This window comes from Pan paniscus, chromosome 5 (genome assembly GCF_029289425.2).
Source record: "Pan paniscus chromosome 5, NHGRI_mPanPan1-v2.0_pri, whole genome shotgun sequence".
In the NCBI taxonomy this organism is placed as follows: Eukaryota; Metazoa; Chordata; class Mammalia; order Primates; family Hominidae; genus Pan; species Pan paniscus.
The window spans coordinates 34,407,903-34,421,222 of record NC_073254.2 but is presented as its reverse complement, the minus strand read 5'-3'; the positions used below and the strand labels follow the sequence as shown (position 1 = coordinate 34,421,222).

Below are 13,320 nucleotides of genomic sequence, written 5' to 3'. Positions count from 1 at the left end.
AACTGTAACCTCCCAGCCTTTACACAGTTTCTCTCCCTGCAATACCCACACTGTGATGGTTAATTTCATGTGTCAACTTGACTGGGCTACAGGATGCCCAGATATCTGGTAAAGCATCATTTTTGGCTGTGTCTGTGAGGGTATCTGCAGAAGAGATTAGCATTTGAATTCATGGTCTGAGTGAAGAAGATCCACTCTCATCAATGTGGGTGAGCACCATACAATCCTTGAGGGCCCAGATAGAACAAAAAGGCAGAAAAGGGGTGAATCTTCTTGAGCTGGGATGGCCAACTTCTGCCCTAGGACCTCAGAATTCCTGCTCCTTGGGCCTTGAAACCCCAGAACTTACACCGTTGGCTTGCTTAGTCTTCAGGACTTGGGCCTTGTACTGAATTACACTACTGGCTTTCCTGGTTCTTCTGCTTGCCGATGGCAGATTGTGGGACCTCTCATCTTCCATAATCACGGGAGTCAATTCCCATAATGTATTTTCTTATCTCTTGCGCTCTCTCTCTATATATCCTATTGGTTCATTTCTTTGGTAAACTCTTAACTCCAACTCCTGAGCCTGACCGTCAGGCTTTTGAGAGAGGGCTCAAGGTCACCACAGCGGGAGCGGGTGCTGAACTGTGGCTAGGACCTGTGGGACTCATCTCTGGAGCTACTGGAAGAGGAGTCTGCCTAGTGCCCCACAGCTAGAAAAAGGCGACATTCTCGCTGGGGTGGGGATTGGGGGTGGGCAGGAAAAAGCTGTTTTGCGAATATTAAGTCTTTGAGGGTGTTCCATACAGAATTCACCAGATGAACAGTACCGGGCCATCACAGCCTTTGGCTCAGTTATTTCTCAGGCTAAGAGAAGCCCTCTCTTTCACTAACAGAGCTATCTTCCAAAGTCTGCTGTGAAACCAAACATCCATGTTTTGCTCCACCAACAGGCTACTGAGAGGTAATGATTAGCTGGCTACCATTGATTGAGTGCTCACTAAGTGAGGAAGTGCATTACTTACATGGCCTCATTAAGACCTCTTGAGGTTACTCCAACTGACAGAAAGGGAAAATGAGGCCGGGCAAGGCACACAGATGTGCCCAAAGTTTCCTACTTGGTAATGAGCCCAAGCAGGGCCTGAACATGTCACATGGGAGGGTGCATGTTTGACGCCTCTTAATTTAATTTACTTCGGGCCAGAGCAGGAAGGAAGGTCATTTAATACTGTACTTGAAAACTGATTTTTGCTCTACTAAAGATGCCACTACTGAATTTTCCCAGGGAATGAGTTGAGTCCTGCTTTCTTTCTATTAATTACCTGTGCAGGCAGCCTTGCACTTTTAATATTGCCTCACACCTGAGACTCTTTCAAGGTTATTTGACTGCATGCTAAGGTGAAGAAAATTCTTTTCAAACATTAGTGCTTAATGGACTTCAGCTCAAAGCAACTGAACCACCTACAGTGTACAGCACTGTTCTGCCCCCCAATCCCCACCCAAATAAAGATAAAACTGGTCCCTAGTCTCCAGGAGCTTTTAGTCTTTGGAAAAAGCATTATATTCAAATGAGGTAGGTAGACATTGTTCTAGACAGACACTAATCTGTGACAATAAGTACATAGAATAGTGCTAATGAACAGTGATAAATACTTTGACAAAATGTACTTAATAATACAGAGCAATGATCAGTCAGAAAAATGTCAGGTAGGATTTGAATAATTCCAAGGAATATTTGATGAGAGCATTTCCCCTGGTTTTAAGGGTAATTTTGAAAGTATTAATTTGTTGCATGAGATTTAAAAAAAAACACCCATATTACCACTTAATTAAAATTTTTTTGATATAGACTTAGGGAGAAGTGGTCAAGAGTAGCCAACCATCCGCTTTGTCAATTCTGGATAGAGTCAGAAGAAAAATACTATTTCCTATGTGTAGATATTCCATGAATTAATACAAAACATCAGTTCTTAGAATAGTCATTGGTGTATACTATAAATTCAGCAAATATTAGATACTATTTCAGCAAATATTTGATATTATTATTACCTCTTTGATGAAGCAATTGTTTGTATTTCAGGGAATGGTTCAAATGAATATGTTACATAATGCATAATGTTTTGTGATTGAGTTGGATCCCCTGTGGTTTATTTTTCCTTGCAAAAAGTCAGGCTTTTCCATTTTGTATTTTTGTCAGTAGAGTGTCTTAGGTAAAATGCATAGCTTTGTAGCCCAGCTCAATAACTACACCCCTTCAGGTATTTTCTGGTATTTATTTCACAAATCCATACATTTTTAAAAGAACAGATATCGTTTTTAGTAATTCAAAAATGTTTTCTAGGTACTTGTTTATATTCAAAGTCTGTTATCTTGCATGAACATTCCCCAAAACATGCACCAGACATTTTTCTCATATTTTGGATTGTCAATGTGAAATGTACTTAAATTTTCCCACAGCATCAGTTTTCTTTGTAAATTTTCAACACATTTCATATGCTTCTATAACAGATAATGCCTTGTTCTGCATTTACTTTCAAGAAAATGAATTGTATGGTTTTATACCTTTACCTCATATTAAAAATACACTAATAAGCTTGTTGTACGGGGAACTATCTTTGTGTCAAACTGAATGTAGCATTTGAAGAAGCCATTTACAATGAGGAAGTTTCCATTTCTGAGCACTGTTGATATTAAGGTGCTGAATCACCTGCCCTGGTGGTAGTTAAGTGTTCCCAGCCATTGCTGTCTTGCTCAACTGACTTGAATTTTGTAGAAGCTGAACTATTTGCAGGTCACACTGTTATGTGCAAGGTGAAAGTTCTTCCCTAGTAAGGAACACTTGAAGTATAAATAGTAAGCTTAGTAGAGTGAAACAAATTGCCTACCGTGATGAACTCACTGATGTGTTATTTGTGTTCCTTTCTGTCTACTTAAAGTCAATATAATGAAAATAATATGTTCTCATAAAAATTTGGAAATTATAGAAAGGAATAAAAAATACTCATCGACAATCACTGTTAACATTTTTATGTATGTCTTTTGATCTCCTGGGTGTATTAAAAAATCATTGAGATATGTACACATCATTTTGTATCTTTTTAAAATACAGGCTGAGCTCAGTGGCTCACGCCTATAATCTCAGCACTTTGGGAGGCCAAGGCAGGTGGATCATTTCAGGTTAGGCATTCAAGACCAGCCTGGCCAACATGGTGAAACCCCATCTCTACTAAAAATACAAAAAATTAGCTGGCTGTGGTGGCAGGCGCCTCTAATTCCAGCTACTTGGGAGGCTGAGGCAGGAGAATCGCTTGAACTCGGGAGGCAGAGGTTGCAGTGAGCCAAGATCGCACCACTTCACTCCAGCCTGGGCGACAGAGCGAGACTCCGTCTCAACAAAAAGACAAAAAAAAAAAAATACATCCCATTATAGCATTTTCCATCTGCCAGGCATTTTTTGTATAATCATAACTGGCTAATGTCCATGTTTGTAAATATAGAATCCTGTATTTTAGACTTGCCAGCCAACAGACTATACTCACATATTGTTTTCTCATGTCTGTAGTCATTTGGTCCATCATAGATTAAATGTCCATGAATAGAAAATGTGAGTCTGCTTGGCCAGGTGCGGTAGCTCACGCCTGTAATCCCAGCACTTTGGGAGGCCTAGGCAGGTGGATCATGAGGTCAGGAGATCGAGACCATCCTGGCTAACACAGTGAAATCCCGTCTCTACTAAAAATACAAAAAATTAGCTGGGTGTGGTGGCGGGCGCCTGTAGTCCCAGCTACTCGGGAGGCTGAGGCAGGAGAATGGTGTAAGTAAACCTGGGAGGCGGAGCTTGCAGTGAGCCGAGATCACGCCACTGTACTCCAGCCTGGGCAACAGAGTGAGACTCTGTCTCAAAAAAAAAAAAAAAAAAAAAAAAATGTGTGTCTGCTTTAAGACATTGCCACATGCCTCAAACATTCACTTGATGTCTCTTCATTTTATTTGTCTTGTGTCCATAACCTTTTGGAAAAATTTCATTGATTAATTTGCTCGCTATTCTGAGATACAAGTAAGGCATCAGAGCAGTTTATTTCTTGATATCACTCCTGCTCACTGTTTTGAAGAGGCCTAGCAAGTAGAAAACTTAAAGTAGTTTTCCTAGAATAGAATATCAACCGGGACCAGTAATTCCACAATCGTTGTTACGGAAGAGTCCATACTTATATCCACAAATTACATGTATTATGTAACCCTAACATCTAAACTCAAGGAAGAATTTTACATTATTCTGATTACAATAAAGGGTGATGGGTGCACCAAAATCTCGGAAATCACCACTAAAGAACTTATTCATGTAACCAAACACCACCTGTTCCCCCAAAAACCTATGGAAATAAAAAAATAGGAGCATTTGTAAAATAATATTTTTAACTTAATATATTGCTAGGTGACTTTTTTTGAGTTGAGGCTGATATTTTGCACTGTTAATTCCACCAGTCTAAAAATAAAGCTTCTGGAAAGCTTTTCCTAGATATGAACTGTGGTAATGAGGAGGCACCTGCATGTCCACATAGGATATACATGGGATTGATTGCAACCTCCTATTTTTTGTTAGCTTTATTGAGGCATAATTTACATATAATAAAATTCTTTTTTTGGCCAGGTGCGGTGGCTCACACCTGTAATCCCAGCACTTTGGGAGGCCGAGGAGGGTGTCACCTGAGGTCAGGAGTTCGAGACCAACCTGGTCAACACGGTGAAACCACATCTCTACTAAAAATACAAAAATTAGCCAGGTGTGGTGGTGCATGCCTGTAATCCCAGCTACTCGAGAGGCTGAGGCAGGAGAATTGCTTGAACACGGGAGGCAGAGGTTGCAGTGAGCCAAGATCATGCCGTTGCACTCCAGCCTGGGCAACAGAGTGAAACTCTGTCTCAAAATAAATAAATAAAAATTAAAAAATTCTTTTTTTTTTCTTTTAGATACAAGATCTTGCACACTGCACAGGATGGAGTGCAGTGGTGTGATCATAGCTCACTGCAGCCTCAAACTCCTGGGCTCAAGGCATCCTCTTGCCTCCCAAGTAGCTGGGACTACAGGTACACACTACCACACTGGCCAACTAAAAAAATTCTTTTTTTGTAGAGACGGGAATCTCACTGTATTGCTCAGGCTGGTCTTGAACTCCTGGCCTTAACTGATCCTCCTGCCTCGGCCTCCCAAGTCGCTGGGATTGCAAGTGTAAGCCACTACCCCGGCCTAAAATTCAATTTTAAGCATATAATTTGATAAATTTTGACAAACATATGCAGCTCTGTGACAACTACCACAATCGTGATGTAGAACATTTCCATTACGTCTAAACGTTGCAGTGGGCCTCTTGGCAGTGACTTCCTTTACCTGCCTCTTTACTCCATGGTAATAATGATCTGCTTTTTATCACTATAGTCTGGCTTTTCTAGAATTTCATATACCTGGAACTTTATAGTCTTTTTTCTCTGGTTCTCTCATTTAATATAATGCTTTTTGTAACATCTTATTGTTTGTTATCAGTTCATTCTTATTTGTTGCTGAATAATATTTCACTTATTTAATCCCTTCACCAGTTGATAGGTATTTGAGTTCTTTCTAGTTTTTCACAATTATTGACATTAAAAATAAAGCAGCTCTGAACTTGAGCACAAATTTTACTTTCATTTTTCTTGGGTAAGTACTTAACAGGGGAATTGCTGGGACATATAGTATGTGTATATTTAGCTTTATAAAGAACTGCTTTATAATTTTTTTCCAAAGTGGCAGATCCATTTGCATTCCCATAAGCAATGATTAAGGCGAGAGGATTGCTTGAGCCCAGGAGTTTGAGGTTACAGTAGGCTATAACCATGCCACTGCATTTCAGCCTGAATGACAGAGTGACACCCTGTCTCTAAAAAAAAAAAAAAAAAAAAAAGAACAAACACTTTGTATACAAACCTTTATAGTTACATGTTAATGCAAATGTTTTCTCCTAATTTGTAGGCTAGCTTTTCATTTCCTTAACAGTGTTTTTTAAATAGCAAAATTTTAGCAAAGTTTTAACATTTTGATGACATCCAGTCAATTTTTTCTTTTTGGGTCCTAGTTAAAACATATTTGCCCAATCCAAAGTCAATAAGATTTTCTTCTATGCCTTCTTCTAGAAGTTGTACAATTTTATATTTGTCTCTGTGATCCATTTTTTTTTTTTTTGAGACGGAGTCTTGATCTGTTGCACAGGCTGTAGTGCAGAGGTGTGATCCCTGCTCACAGCAACTTCCGTCTCCCTGGCTCAAGTGATTCTTGTGCCTCAGCCTCCTAAGTAGCTGGGATTGCAGGCAGGTGCCACCACACCTGGCTAATTTTTGTATTTTTAGTAGAGACAGGGTTTCACCCTGTTGGCCAGGCTGGTCTCAAACTCCTGACCTCATGTTATCCACCTGGTTCGGCCTCCCAAAGTGCTGGGATTACAGGTGTGAGCCACCGCACCTGGCCTGTGATTCACTTTTGAGTTAATTTTTTGGTGTATGTGAATCAAATGTTATGTTTCACTTTTTTGCATATGGATTTTTTTTTCTAGCACCAGTTATTGAAAAGTTTTTCATTTTTCCATTGAATTTTCCTAGAATAGTTGTCCAAAAAACCTCCAATTTGTTATTGTGTATGTGATATGGTTTGGCTCTGTGTCCCCACCTAAATCTCATCTCAAGTTGTAATCCTCACTTGTTGGGGGAGGTAGCTGGTGAGAGATGATTGGATCATGGGAGTTGTTTCCCCCATGCTGTTCTTGTGATAGTGAGGGATTTCTCATGAGATCTGATGGTTTAAAAGTGTCTGTGTCAGTTTCCCCTTGTCTGTCCCCTGTCACCATGTGAAGGTCTTTGCTGCCTCTTCACCTTCTACCATGATTGTAAGTTTCCTGAGACCTCTCCAGGTATAGAGAACTGTAAGTCAATTAAGCCATTTTTCTTCATAAATTACCCAGTCTCAGGTATTCTTTAGAGTGGTGTGAAAACAGACTAATACAGTATGGGTCTATTTCTGGACTCTCTAGTCTATTTCTGGACTCTCTAGACTATTTCTTTGTCTATCTTAACACCATAGCACACCATCTTAATTATTGTAGTTTTAAAATAAATCTTGAAATTAGGCTGTGTTCATCTTCTAACTTTGTTGTTTTTCAAAGTTGTTTCAGCTAGTCTAGGTCCTTAGTATTTCTATATGAAATTTAAAGTTACCTTGTGAATTTCTTCAAAAAAATGTCTTTTACCCACAAAGTATAAGGAACTTTTATTCAGAACATACAACTTCTACCCACAAAGTATAAAGAACTTTTATCCAGAATATATAAATATTTAATACACATTTATAGCAAGGAGTAGAGTTTGGATGGAGATGGGACATTTCTGTAAAGCTTATCCTATGTTCCTTTAGCACTTCTGTCCAAAGCAGCTTTAGATGACTTGTACTAGTAAAGGTGCACATTAAGTTAAGGGTCCAAGAACATTTCAGATAATTCTTAAAGTATTTAGAAATGTGAATATACTTTTGATGCTCAGGCCCAGTTTCTGAAAGCAGTGGGCAAGTCAGACCATAAGGCAATTCAGATCTTGGCGGTAGCGCATTAAAAATAGGCTGCATCTTTTTTAGTAGATGTAGGTTCTGCTAATGATTGCTGCAACCAGAAGTCAAAACTTCTTTCTTACACACAGTGTAGAAAGAACTGCAGTTCTTTTTATTTATTTATTTATTTATTAATTATTATACTTTAAGTTTTAGGGTACGTGTGCACAATGTGCAGGTTAGTTACATATGTATACATGTGCCATGCTGGTGCGCTGCACCCACTAACTCGTCATCTAGCATTAGGTATATCTCCCAATGCTATCCCTCCCCCCTTCCCCCACCCCACCCCACAACATGCTGCTATAAAGACACATGCACACGTATGTTTATTGTGGCACTATTCACAATAGCAAAGACTTGGAACCAACCCAAATGTCCAACAATGATAGACTGGATTAAGAAAATGTGGCACATATACACCATGGAATACTATGCAGCCATAAAAAATGATGAGTTCATGTCCTTTGTAGGGACATGGATGAAATTGGAAATCATCATTCTCAGTAAACTATCGCAAGAACAAAAAACCAAACACCGCATATTATCACTCATAGGTGGGAATTGAACAATGAGAACACATGGACACAGGAAGGGGAACATCACACTCTGAGAACTGCATTTCTTGCAGCCACAACTCCAACATGCCCATAGCACTCATGATCAGCCTTGAATATGTAAGACAGTGTTGCAGTGTCCTGGCCTTGCTGGTGGCAGCTGTGGGCATGGTCCTCTCTAAACTGAATCTTTTGTTCCACATTATGGTCATGTTATTCCAGAACCTAGATCCTTTTTTTTTTTTTTTTTTTTTTTTTTGAGAGGGAGTCTCGTTCTGTCTCCCAGGCTGGCGTGCAGTGGCGTGATCTTGGCTCACTGCAACCTCCACCTCCCGGTTTCAAGCAATTCTCATGTCTCAGCCTCTCAAGGAACTGGGACTACAGCTGCACGCCACCACGCCTAGATAATTTTTGTATTTTTAGTAGAGATAGGGTTTCACCATATTGGTCAGGCTGGTCCCGAACTCCTAACCTCAGGTGATCCACCCACCTCAGCTTCCCAAAGTGCTGGGATTACAGGCATGAGCGACTGCACCCAGCCAGATCCGTTTTTAAAACTATCTTCCTTAGTGCTTCTTTTTTATTGGATTCAAATGCCAGTAGCTAGAAGCTACTAATTTATTGAGGCTTTACCCTGATACTGTTTACAATGCATCTTTTCAGGCATATATCATATTTGTGGATCAGACATTGACAATTACAAGGCACTGAAATGATTATATTCAATTGCCACAACTGAAGCCCTTGAAATAGGATACCTGAGATAATGCATTCCACATTCCAGTGTCTCATTTGATGATCAATGTATTAATCAGAATCAGAGATGATAGCATATTATATACTTGTCAAAATAAACTTATTAGAAATATATTAGTTCTAACTAAAATCTTGCATTGATTTATCATTTGTTTTATTAATAGTAAGCGTTACACCTGCTCTCAAATCTTCTAATTTAAAAAAATCTGTTTCCTAGACAGATTGAAGTTAAATGGTTAGCATAATTCCTGTGTGTGTGTGGAGAGAAAAGATAGTAGTAGCTCTCTGGCATACTCCATTGGCATGCCTTACTTTCAGGAAAACACAAGAACAGCTACAGGAAGCAATTCATATCCCTACACAGGTTGGAGTTGATATGCAAATTTATAAACACAATGTTTCCATTCTGGGTAAGCTATACAGAATCACACCAGCAGGGGTTTGATACTGTATTTCCTTCTGTTTTAGCTGTGTTGTCATTTCAGAAGCTGTGAAACTAAGAATCTCTAAAAGATGTGTTAAGAGATTCAAAACCCCAGCAGAGAACTATGTAACAATAAGCAATCATACAAAAAGTAAACAATAAAACATTCAACAATACAAGGAGGGTTTTACAAAATGGATTTACAAATTTGGGGTAGTATCAGTTTAATATGACTTTTGTTACTCCTTATTGTTAACATAGTGCTTAAGGAACTTTTAAAGGTAGTGTACAAATTGGATTAGTCCAGAGCTAGTTAGGGAATAGTTTACTATTATTATTTTTTTTTATTTTTTATTTATTTTTATTTTTTTTATTTTTGAGACAGTTTTGCTCTTGGCACCCAGGCTGTAGTGCAGTGGTGCAATCTCAGCTCACTGTAACCTCTGCCTCCCGGGTTCAAGAGATTATCCTGCCTCAGCCTCCCAAGTCGTTGGGATTACAGGTGCCTGCCACCATGGCCAGCTAATTTTTTGTATTTTTAGTAGAGATGGGGTTTCACCATGTTGGCCACGTTGCTCTCAAACTCCTGACCTCTGGTGATCTGCCCGCCTTGGCCTCCCAAAGTGTTAGGATTACAGGCGTGAGCCACCGCTCCTGGCCGGGAATAGTTTTTGTCTTTAATTAAGCTCTGTTTTACTTCTATATAGGCATAACTCAGAGATATCACAGGTTTGGTTCCAGACCACCACAATAAAGCAAATATCATAGTAAAACAAGTCACACATTTGTTTTTTGGTTTCTAAACGCACATAAAGGTTACACTATACCATATATACTCTTATTAAGTTTACACTATACCGTATATACTCTATTACACTATGCCATACATACTCTATAAGTTTTCACTCTACCGTATATACTCTATTAAGTTTATACTATACCATATATACTCTAGTAAGTGTGCAATAGCATTATGGCTTAAAAAACTTACATAATTTAAAAATACTTTGTTGCTAAAAATTGCCAGCAATCATCTGAGACTTCAGTGAGTCATAATCTTTCTGCTGGTGGAGAGTCTTGTCTGGATGTGGATGGCTGCTGACTGGTTAGGTTGGTGGTTGCTGAAGGTTGAGGTGGCTGTGGCAATTTCTTAAGGCAACAGCGAAGGTTGCCACATTGGTTGACACTTCCTTTCACGAACGATTTCTCTGTAGCATTCAATGCTGTCTGATAGCATTTTACTCACATAGAACTTCTTTCAAAATTGGTGTCAATCCTCTCAAACCCCGGCACTGCTTAATCAGCTAGGTTTATGTAATATTTTAAATCCCTCTTTGTCATTCAACATTGTTCATAGCATCTTCATCAGGAAAAGATTCCATCTCCAGAGACTGCTTTCTTTGTTCATCCATAAGAAGCAACTTCTTATGCGTTCAAGTTTTATTGTGAGATTACAGCAACTGTCACATCTTCAGACTCCACTTCTTTTTTTTTTTTTTTTTTTTTTGAAACGGAGTCTCGCTCTGTCGCCCAGGCTGGAGTACAGTGGCACCATTTCGGCTCACTGCAAGCTCTGTCTCCTGGGTTCATGCCCTTCTCCTGCCTCAGCCTCCACGCCCTCGCCACCACGCCTGGCTAATTTTTTTTTTTTTTTTTTGTATTTTTTGTAGAGACGGGGTATCACCGTGTTAGCCAGGATGGTCTCGATCTCCCGACCTTGTGATCCGCCCGCCTTGGTCTCCCAAAGTGCTGGGATTACAGGCGTGAGCTACTGCGCCCGGCCCAGACTCCACTTCTAACTCTAGTTCTCTTGTTATTTCTACCACATCTGTGATTCTTTCCTCCCCTGAAGCCTAGAACCCCTCAAAGTCACCCATTAGGTTTGGAATCAACTTCTTCCAAACTCCTGTTAATGGTGATATTTGACTTCCTTCCATTAATCATGATTCTTTTTTTTTTTTTTTTTTTAGAGACAGGGTCTCACTCTGTTGCCCAGGTTGGAATGCAGTTGCATGATTATGGCTCACTGCAGCCAGCCTTGAAATCCCGGGCTCAGTCGATCCTCCCACCTCAGCCTTCCAAGTCACTGGGACTACAGGCACATGCCACCATACCCAGTTAGTTTTTTTTTCTCCTGGAGACAGGGTTTTGCCATGTTGCTCAGGCTGGTTTTAGTCTCAACTCCTGGGCTCAAGTTATCCTCCACCACAGCCTCCCAAAGTGCTGGGATTACAGGGGTGAGCCACTGTGCCCGGCCATGGTTGTTCTTAATGGCATCTAGAATGGTGATCCCTTTCCAGAAGGTTTTCCATGTACTTTGCCTAGATCCATCAGGGGAATCACTGTCTATGGCCTTACAAGATGTATTTCTTACATAATAAGATTTGAAAGTCGAAATGACTCCTTGATACATGGGCTACAGGATGAATGCTGTATTAGCAGGCATGGAAACAATGTTCATCTCCTGTGCATCTCCATCAGAGCTCTTGGGTAACCAGGTGCATTGTCAGTGAGTAGTAATATTTGAAAGGCTTTTTTTTGCCCAAATGAAAGATCTCAACAGTGGGCTTAAAATATTCAGTAAACCTCCCAGCACTTTGGGAGGCTGAAGTGGGCAGATCACGAGGTCAGGAGATCGAGACCGTCCTGGCTAACACAGTGAAACCCCATCTCTACTAAAAATACAAAAAATTAGCCAGGTGTGGTGGCGGGCGCCTGTAGTCCCAGCTACTCGGGAGGCTGAGGCAGGAGAATGGCATGAACCCAGGAGGCGGAGCTTGCAGTGAGTCGAGATTGCGTCACTGCACTCCAGCCTGGGCGACAGAGTGAGACTCTGTCTCAAAAAAATAAAAATAAAAATACAAATAAAAAATTAAAAATTTGAAAATTAAAAATTAAAAATTAAATAAAATAATTAAAAAATAAATAAAATAACTTAAAAAATAAATTAATTAAAAATTAAAAATTCAATAAACCATGTTGTAAACAGATGTGCTGTCATCCAGGCTTTGTTGTTTTATTTATGAAGCAGAAGTAGAGTAGATTTAGCATAATTCTTAAGGGCCCTAGGATTTTTGGAATGGTAAATGAGCACTAGCTTCAACTTAATGGCACCAGCTGCATTAGTCCCTAACAGAGAGTCAGCCTGTCCTTTGAAGCTTTGAAACCAGGTATTGACTTCTTCCTTCTAGCTATGAATGTCCTACATGGCATCCTCTTCCAATATAGGGCTGTTTCATGTACAATGAAAATCGGCTGTTCAGTGTAGCCACCTTCATCAATGATCTTAGCTAGATCTTCTGGATAACTTGCTGCAGATTCTATATCAGCACTTGCTGCTTCACCTTATCCTTTGATGTTCTAGAGATGGCTTCTTTCCTTAAACGTCATGAACCAACCTCAGATGGCTTCTTTCCTTAAACGTCATGAACCAACCTCAGATGGCTTCTTTCCTTAAACGTCATGAACCAACCTCTGCTAGCTTCAGGCTTTTCTTGTGCAACTTCCTCATCTCTCTCAGCCTTCATAGAATTAATGAGAGTTGGAGTCTTGCTCTGAATTAAGCTTTGACTTATGGGAATGTTGTGAATGTTGTGGTTGGTTTGATCTTCTATCCAGACCACTTAAACTTTCTACATAGTAGCCATAAAACTGTTCTGTGTTCTTATCATTTGTGTGTTCACTGGAGTAGCACTTTTTAATATTATTTTTGAATTACTTTTCCTTTGCATTCACAACTTGGTTAATTGTTTGGTACTAAAGGCCTAGCTTTTAGCCCATCTTGGCTTTAGATATGCCTTCCTCACTATGCCTAATCATTTCTAGTTTTTGATTTAAAGTGAAAGATGTGCAACTCTTACTTAATCACTTAGAGGCCATTGCAGGGTTTTTAATTGCCTAATTTTAATATTGTTGTGTCTCAGGAAATAGGGAGGCCCAAGGGAAGGAGAGACATGGCCAAATGGCTGGTTGGT

At 39.7% G+C, this 13,320-nt stretch overlaps 1 long non-coding RNA gene across 1 annotated transcript in view; it reads left to right on the top strand.

Moving 5' to 3' along the window:
• The window catches only part of LOC117980534 (uncharacterized), a 73,203-nt gene that overhangs the window by 26,094 nt on the left and 33,789 nt on the right, over positions 1 to 13,320 (top strand). The window contains exon 6 of the long non-coding RNA XR_008625568.2: positions 4,954 to 5,070. This is a non-coding gene — a long non-coding RNA (uncharacterized LOC117980534). The remainder of the gene's footprint in view (positions 1 to 4,953; positions 5,071 to 13,320) is intronic.